The sequence below is a fragment of the Bufo gargarizans genome, chromosome 6 (assembly GCF_014858855.1).
Source record: "Bufo gargarizans isolate SCDJY-AF-19 chromosome 6, ASM1485885v1, whole genome shotgun sequence".
Lineage (NCBI taxonomy): Eukaryota > Metazoa > Chordata > Amphibia > Anura > Bufonidae > Bufo > Bufo gargarizans.
Window position 1 is genome coordinate 14,117,479 of NC_058085.1, and position 9,692 is coordinate 14,127,170.

The following is a 9,692-nucleotide window of genomic DNA, read 5'->3' on the forward strand; positions in this document are numbered from 1 at the left end:
ATATGGGTGATCACCCCTCTGTCATTGATCACCCCCCTGTAAGGCTCCATTCAGAGGTCCGCATGTGTTTTGCGGATCCGATCCATGTATCCGTGGATCCGTAAAAATCATACGGACCTCTGAATGGAGCCTTACAGGGGGGTGATCAATGACAGGGGGGTGATTAGGGAGTCTATATGGGGTGATCAGGGGTTCATAAAGGGTTAATAAGTGACAGGGGGGGTGTAGTGTAGTGTGGTGTTTGGTGCTACTTTACACAGCTACCTGTGTCCCCTGGTGGTCGATCCTAACAAAAGGGACCACCAGAGGACCAGGTAGCAGGTATATTAGACGCTGTTATCAAAACAGCGTCTAATATACCTGTTAGGGGTTAAAAAAATCACATCTCCAGCCTGCCAGCGAGCGATCGCCGCTGGCAGGCTGGAGATCCACTCGCTTACCTTCCGATCCTGTGAGCGCGCGTTCACAGGAAATCTTGCGTCTCGCGAGATGACGCATATATGCGTGACTGTGCGCAGCGCTGCCACCTCCGGACCGCACATCTGCGTTAGGCGGTCCGGAGGTGGTTAAAACCATCAATTTAAACGTTCCCTTTAAAAAGAATGGCGACCCCACCTGACCTGGACTCGTTAGATCTAGACCAGATGGGTGGTCCGTGCTGCCAATCTTCTTTATAGCTCTCATAAGAGCTCATATGGGGAATACCACATTCTTGCAGAAAAAACACAGATGCTGTAAAAGTTGTAAAAAAATTAAAAAGAGCAACCCGTCTATGCTTAGACTTGATGCCCCGCACATTAAGGGAAATTCCTTTTAAATTAGCATCCATAGTAAATATTTTTAAGAGATACCAGCATAACCAGAACATTCACTTGAACTCACGTCCCCGCCCTCTGAACCGACAGTAATTAAGGAGACTTCAGCAGAGGAACTTCCGTCACTCAGGCAGGAGCCTGCAGCCATGCTCGGGTAGTCTGGCAATCCAGCTTGAGAAATTTTTACCTGGCCATTCAGGTCCTCGTCACCTACGTCAGGAGGGTCTCCGGTTGGTTCCGATCCTCCCCCCTCCGGGCACTGGGAGGTCCCAGGCCTTTCTTCAGGGGGAGGTTGCGCACAGGGCAGGGAATCGGGGGTCCCCAAGGAGGCACTCACCTCCCCAACCACCTTACCAGGCGGGGGGGAGGCTACATGAGGAGCCACGTCTGCCTGATCTTGTTGGCCAGACGTTTCCATCGGCTCCTCAGGCCCCCTATCTGGAGACCACCCCTTTTTTCCCCGCCCTTTTCCCTTTTTTACCACCTCCGACCAAGGACTGTCATCAGGGCCAATTATGGAACTAGGAGACCCAGGCTGCCGAGGTTGCCCGGACTCCCCCGAATGTCCAACTTTTTGGGGAGTCACTGGTTTTCTCTGTCTCGCTTCAACCTCGGCTTTTCTCTTGTTAATCCGCCTCTCTATCGCATTTATTGGACCACCCGAGCACTCCTGCTGCATTATCTCAGTTTCGGCCCCTTCACCACTCACACCAGGGGCCTCGGGCTCCTGCCTTACCTCCTCATCCATCGCTTGTTCCTCTCCTTGAGGGCGGGTCTGGTCAGCTGGTTCTTGCCGGGGTGCCTTGGGTTGCTCTGTCTTCCTGTGGGGACAAAAACGATATGGATGACCAACCCTTTGGCAGAAGGTGCACTTTTTGTCATGTGGGCATTGTTTGTTGGAGTGTTGGGTGCTTCCGCAATTTCTGCACTGTGCTTCGCAATCCTCACTGGTATGGCCATATACCCCACAGGTTCTGCAGAATTTTGGCATTCCCATATAGAAGAGGTCGCCATTGATTTGTCCCAATTTAAAACGGGCAGGTGGTAACTTCACTCCGGAATAAAATGTGGCGTCTTTGATAAAAGTCACTAAAAACTTCAATTTCGATGCCCAAATGCCACATTCGTTCATCACTTTCCCTCTATATTGGACCTCTTTGAAATACAGAGATAAAAATGTCTCTAATTCCCTCTGGTCCACATAAGGGGAGTACATTTTAATCACTACGAGTTTTTTCTCGTCGAAGGCGTGCTCCACAATCCGTATACCCTGAAGCCTGGGATCATCCTTCATTTCCTCAACTCTTTTTAAAGCATCATGGAAAATTCCGTCCCCCACGAAAGTAACATCATAAATACCTCGCTTCGGGTAATCCTGGATTGCAAGGATCTCGTGTATCCGTACTCGCAAAGCATCCCGCAACATGATCTCCACGATGTAGCGCAACACCTCCGACTTCTTGTCCTGGTGGACACCTCCGGTGAAGAGGATCCTCACCGAGTTTTTTAGCCTGGCGTATTCCGGCACGAAGCCAGAATCGCCGTCCATAGTTGCCTGGCAGCAGCAACGCCCTGGTCCGAGGCTGCACCTTCTGGGAAGTGTAAAACCACCAGAAGGCCGAGGATCACAACTCTTTACCCTGGGACTAAGTCCTCTCCCCAATAGCAGCAAGTGGGTGAAGCCCGGGAATAAATTCCCGGACGATCCCACAAGGCCGAGGAGAGGAGTACCCGAGTGCCCTCAACTAGGACCAAGTGCAGAATCAAAAACACATACACTTGATCTTAGCCAAAAGCCGAGAAGCGATACCCGCTCAGCCTCGACAACGGGGCCGCTGTTTGCCAACGCAGAGCACTTCTCAAGGCAACAACCTATAGGCCCCAGACACAGTCCGGGAGGCTTCTTTCTCTTACAAACCAGGGAAAATGTGCATCCTACGCTCTGGAATTCCTGGTGCCAAGGCACGCCAAGCAGAAAAACTGATAAGGAGTGAATGGAGAGTAGTGTGAAAAAAAAAAAAAAAAGGGTATGCATTGTTGATTGTGATGTCACTGCCCCATTGTTGAGTGTTCCGTCAGGGCCCTTGTGATGTCATCCACTGACCTGACCTTACTTGACCTCTGACCTGACAAGCCTCTTGTGACACGTGCAGTGTTCCGTCCATTGGCCAGACAAGGCAGGTCCAGCTGTTGCTGATACATAGGAAGTGCTGGACTACTTTTTAGCCTCCAAGTAATCCATCCAGTTCAAAAGATCCACAAGAGGGAGACACAGGCAAACAAACTTTACCCATTTACTAAAGCACTAGAAAGCTAAATTGGTTACATCAAGACAACTTGCTACAAAAGGGTCAATTCACAGGAACAACTCAGCAGCCCGCCCAGGTGCGCACTAGAGGCCCAAATCAAACCCTAGGTGCGTGGAGTGGAGGTCCAAACACTTCATTCAGGTGATAAGCCAATTAACCCAACAATTAAGCCATCAATCTTAATTGGATTTGGAGTGTGGGGAGAGGTAACTGGCTGGCTGGGTTGGTTGCTTGGTGCTGGAACAAACCCACACACAGCTGATGCAATTAGGAGATTGACAGGCTAGATGCAGCAGCAGCAGGTATGCAGAAAGCAGCACAGCACAGCCCTCACAGAGGAGAAGCTGAAGTGCAGACTCCTGAGGCAGGACACAGCAACTTTCCATTTGCTTGCTGGAGGGATGCTTGAAATCCATCTCTCAATTTCATTCTGTTTTTTCATACTGGAATAGAAAGGGTGCATCGGTCCTGGAGGTACTGCAATACCAGGTCAATGCGTGGAGTGGACAGAGCAAGCTCTTTTTCCATCTCCCTGTTCGAAAAATCCATTTAATATATGGTCCCCAGATAGGGGACGTATCAGATATTAAACTAATAAGAACAGATTTTTTTTTTTTTTAAACCACTCAGTGGTCAGTATCTAAAAGCTCTTAACAATCTTATTCATTCATAACGAGCTTATTTTGACCTCATCATCGTGGTATTTTCTTTTTCTTTTATTTTTTTATCACAACTTCACAATAAACCTCCATTTTTTGTGCTTCCATATCCCTTCACTATTTAAACCACCACCGCACTTTTTCTCCCAACAATAAATAATATACAACCTTGATAGTATTAGTTTCATACAATCTTTCTCTGTTTTTAATTCCCTTTTAAACACCCAAATGTTCCTCACATCCCATAAACATTCCAAAACACAAACCATTATAAACAATAGCATTCTCACATTTTGCTTCCCACTTGCCCCGAAACCAAACAAAACCACTTTCCAATCCATGTAATTAACTCCTGTCAACTCCTTAATCAAACCACCCATCCCTTTCCAAACATTCTGCGCATATTTACAGTTCCAAAACAAATGTCTTACACTCTCACTTTCACCATACCTTTCTCTCGGACAATTTCTGTTTAAATTAAATCTTTTTTCTTTTGCACCTCTCTAACTGGTAAAATATTTTGCAGACCCATCCATACTATATCCTTTTGTCTATTTGACATCCCTTTAATTTATATTTTTTTCCACACCTTCACCGCATCATCCCCACTCAAACCCATAATATCACAGGCAATTTCCTCCGTATATATCACATTCAGTACAATATTCTTATTTTTAAAACTATCCTTCTCCATACTTAACAAATCATACTTCCTTATAAATTTCTCAATTACCTTATACCATCCTGGACATTTAAACGCAACTGGCACTCTAGCATCTCTTACTCTCCACCTCAACCCATACATCTCAACATATACGCACACTTATTCTCTTTCTCATTCAAAATCACAAAACTCTTAATATATGATACTCCGAAAACAATCTCAAAATTCGGCAGACCAAGACCTCCTCTTTTTTTTTGATTTGTTCACATACTCCCTTTTCAGCTTCTCCATTCGACTCCCCCATAAAAAGGAAAAAAAACATTTTCTCCATTGTCCTCATTTACATCACATTTGCTGGATAAATCATAAAAACAAACCATACCACTGGCAGAATAACTGTCTTTATAATCAAAACTTTTCCAGTCAGACTTGGTTCTCTCAAACGCCAAAAATTCAACTTCCTTCCAACATTCATCCCAACTTTCATCACCTCTCAAACTATCATTAAAAGAACGCCCAACACTTTAATCGCCCCACTCTCACATTCCATATCCTCCAATCTTACTCAGTTATCCCCAAAACATTTAAAAGCACACTTAGTCCAATTTACTTTAAAACCCGATGCACCACAAAAGAAATCCAATAACAATCTACTTCTCCTCATGGCAGCCAAATTGTCATTCACGATCACCACATCATCCATATACCCCAAAATATTCACATATTTTCCTCCACTCCCTGGAATCAACATCCCTCTCATTACCTTATCCTTCCTCACCAAACACAACAAAGTCTCAATCGCACTTATAAATAATACAGGGGACATCGGACATCCCTGTCTCACTCCCGACTGTACACTTATTCTGTTACTCAAAAACCCATTCACTAATATTTCACTATACACTCCATCATATAAGCTCCTCACACATCTCAGATATACTTCAGGGTACCCCATTACCTCTAATACCTTAAACATATACTCATGAGACACACGATCAAAAGCTTTCTCAAAATCCACAGTTAGTAACATACACTTCTGTCTCCTATTCTTACAATCCTCAATCACATTCCTTAACAAAATTAAATTATCTGACATACTTCTCCCTGGTATTGCACACACTTGATCCTCCCCAATCACCTTTCCAACATACTTATGCATACGATTTGACAAACATTTACTAAACACCTTATAATCTGCATTCAACAACGTAATCGGCCTCCAATTCTCCACTTTTTTCCTTTCACCTTTCTTATAAATCAGCGCTACCACTCCATCCTTCATAGACTCACTCAGAACACCATTCTGCCACATATATTTAAAAACTTCAAAAAAATCCTCTCCCATCCATTCCCAAGCTCTCATATATAATTCCACAGGAATTCCATCTTTCCCAGGCGTCTTATTCTTTTTTGTATCAAATACACTTTTTTTAAACTCTTCCATTGTCACTTCAACACACAACTCCTCCTTATCTTCCTTATCTTCCTTTTCCAACTTACCTTCCAGACCTCTTACAACATCCTCCATTAAATTCTTATCCACCCATTTCTTTGCATACAAACATGAATAAAACTCTTCTATTTCTCTCATAACTCCATTCCCACTTACACATTGACCTTTCCTATTTAAGATCTCATTCATGTCCTCTTTTTTCCCACACACCTTTTTAAAGAAAAACCTTGTACACTTCTCATTCTCTTCTAACATCATAACCTTTGATCGAAAAATAATTTCTTTGCCTTTCTTCTCCATAATTTGTTTCAATTCCTTTCTTGCTTTCATCATCAAATCCTCAACATTCACACCTAACCCACATAATCTCTTCAACCATTCTATCTTCACAATCACTTCTTTGTATTCATTCCTCAACAATCTTGCTTTCTTGTAACCCCACCTTCTAAAAAACACTTTTACTCTAACCTTCATCCAATCCCACCATCTTAGCACATTCTCAAACTCTTTCTTTCTTTCCTTCCATTTCATATTCAATCCTAAAAAGGTCAATTATTCTCTCATCATCCATCAAACTAATATTTAGTTTCCAATACCCTTTCCCATACGCGCTTCCTATTTTCCCTTCAACACAACACCTTAACGCCATATGATCAGAAAACACAACATCCTCTTGCCAATATTTAACACAGTTAATACTTATGGATAGAAAAATAAAATCTATTCTTGATACTATACTCCCTTTCTCCGACTTAAATGTGCACGGTGGTGGTTTGCCCATCCTGAGTTCAGAAGTATCTATAAGAGAAAAATCACTGATTAATTTATGCAACATCTTACTAGACACATCTGTTTTCTCCCCTTCTAAAGCACAATTAAAGTCTCCTAATAATATAGTTTCCATTCTTCCTACCAAAAACATATTCAATTATCCCAACAAATCCGCTCGTTCTTCTTTTTTTGTTGACGCATACACATTCACTACCCTAAATTTTCATTTTTTGTATCTTATTACTGCTACCACACATCTCCCAGCCTCCACCACTCTATAAGAATCAACACTCATATCCTTATTTTTTAACAAGATCCCTACCCCTGAATTTCTATTTTCACAAGATCCTGACCATACTGAATCACCATACTCCCATTCATCCTTACTTAAAGCTTCCGCAATCCCACATTCTTGCAAACATATAATATCCACTACTTGGTTTTTTAAGAAATCGAAAATTGCCACCCTCCTTGCCCTAGACTTCATCATGCGCACATTCACGGATAAGAGATGACAGAGAGTTTTGTCCCCCATGTTAGGATTTTTTTCCTGACATAATTTTCAATTCCCCACATATGCCTCAACCTTCTTCTCCTTGAAGGGGGTAACCACAAGTAAAGTCCCCAGTCACGGCTTCGTCTAAAAACGACATATCGTTTGCCATGTCCTGGCTTGGGAAGACCCTTTCCTCTCTGGGGCTTGCGCCTTCACTTAATGGTGACAACAACCTTGGTCTTTTAGCAGATAGACTTATAGCGAGGTCATCAGCACTTGTTGCTGTTCTGGTGGATTCCTTTAGAATGCTCCTCCTCCTCATTTCCTTCTTGTCCGCCTTCCCAAGGCATTATTGGAGTCTTCACCTGAGAAGTCTCCATTTCTCCCTCGCCCTGCAGGCCCGTGACCTCATCTGATGGCACCGGGAAATCCATCAGACCTAGAGAGATATCCATTTCACCTCCAGCTCCTCCTTCCTCCTCCACAAGACCTCCATCTCCTCCATCATTCCCAGGATCACTGGTTCCAGCAGTATCTTCTTTCTGAACCTGCTTTTGGAACCTTTCAGGGACCGGAGGCAATGTTTTAATGGCTTCTGAATATGTTTTGGGTTTTGACTTAGGCCTAGTATTCAGGCTACAATCTCTGAAAACATGCCCTTCTTTGCCACACACGTTACATACTGGAGGATTTGTACAGGACCTAGTAAAATGTCCCTCTTTATTGCAATTGTAGCATCTTAGAATAGGCTCCCTACACTCCTCCACAGTGTGACCATAGATTCTACACCTCCGACAAAATACTGGGTTACCAGGGAAAAACAAAAAGCCACGATCTCTCTCGATCACAAATTTCATTGGAGGGTAGCATAATCCACCTGGGCAAGACACATCGGCTCTGAATCTTACAAAGAACTTGTACTTTCCAGTCCAAATCCCTTCAGAATTCAGCACTCTATGCGAGAAGCGCACTTCTTCACAATACCTCCTCAAAAAGACAGCAATATTCTCTAAAGGTATATATGGATTATGCAAAAACACCACCAAAGGTATATCATCATTATATAGCAGTACAAAAGTAACACCATCCAAAGCCGGATCATTCTCATAACCTCTTAAAAAGGTCAATAGGTTATGACAAGCAGGCGAATTAGTCAGTACAAGGGTATAGCTTCCTTTTCTCGGATCCTGTAAACATAAGATCTCCTCCCTTCTGACATGTAAAAGCTTAAACAATACCTCATGTACCAAGAATTCCAATGTGAATTTCTCTCTCTTTTTTTCCTCGATGTCGATCCGAAACCCGTTATTGACCCGGTAATCTCCGGTCCCTGCCGAACGAATGGTGACGCCCATCCTGCTGTCATCTGTCGTCCTCCGTACGTCGATCGCCTCCTCAAACCTCAGCCTTGGCTGCATCCGGACAAGCCATGATCGCAGCCAAAAGGCCGAGAAGCGATACCCGCTCGGCCTCGACAACGGGGCTGCTGTTTGCCAACGCAGAGCACTTCTCAAGGCAACAACCTATAAGCCACAGACACAGTCCGGGAGGCTTCTTTCTCTCACAAACCAGGGAAAATGTGCGTCCTACGCTCTGGAATCACCAGCATGCTCCACTTCGTGTTTTTCGTATCTGCAATACTCCGCCCACCACTTTTGGTCACGCCTTTTCTTCGCAAGCAATTCCTGGTGCCAAAGCACACCAAGCAGAAAAACTGATAAGGAGTGAATGGAGAGTAGTGAAGAAAAACAAACAAAAGGGGTATGCGTTGTTGATTGTGATGTCACTGCCCCATTGTTGAGTGTTCCGTCAGGGCCCTTGTGATGTCATCCACTGACCTAACCTTACTTGACCTCTGACCTGACAAGCCTTTTGTGACCCGTGCAGTTTTCCGTCCATTGGCCAGACAAGGCAGGTCCAGCTGTTGCTGATACATAGGAAGTCCTGGACTACTTTTTAGCCTCCAAGTCATCCATCCAGTGCAAAAGATCCACAAGAGGGAGACACAGGCAAACAAACTTTACTTATTTACTAAAGCACTAGGAAAGCTAAATTGGTTACATCAAGACAACTTGCTACAAAAGGGTCAATTCACAGGAACAACTCAGCAGCTCGCCCAGGTGCGCACTAGAGGCCCAAATAAAACCCAAGGTGCGTGGAGTGGAGGTCCAAACACTTCATTCAGGTGATATCCAAACACTTCATTCATTCAGGTGATAAGCCAATTAACCCAACAATTAAGCCATCAATCTTAATTGGATTTGGGGTGTGAGGAGAGGTGACTGGCTGGTTGGGTTGGTTGCTTGGTGCTGGAACAAACCCACACACAGCTGATGCAATTTGGAGATTGACAGGCTAGATGCAGCAGCAGCAGGTATGCAGAAAGCAGCACAGCACAGCCCTCACAGAGGAGAAGCTGAAGTGCAGACTCCTGAGGCAGGACACAGCAACTTTCCATTTGCTTGCTGGAGGGATGCTTGACATCCATCACTCAATTTGATTCAGTTTTTTTTATACTGGAATAG

The 9,692-nt window shown here is 44.1% G+C and overlaps 1 non-coding gene across 1 annotated transcript; it reads right to left on the reverse strand.

The window, feature by feature from the left end:
• Positions 1–3,576: 3,576 nt before the first annotated feature.
• On the reverse strand, positions 3,577–3,775 carry LOC122942700. Its single transcript, XR_006390653.1, has one exon. It is a non-coding gene; the product is annotated as a U2 spliceosomal RNA (small nuclear RNA).
• Between the last annotated feature and the right edge of the window lie 5,917 nt (positions 3,776–9,692).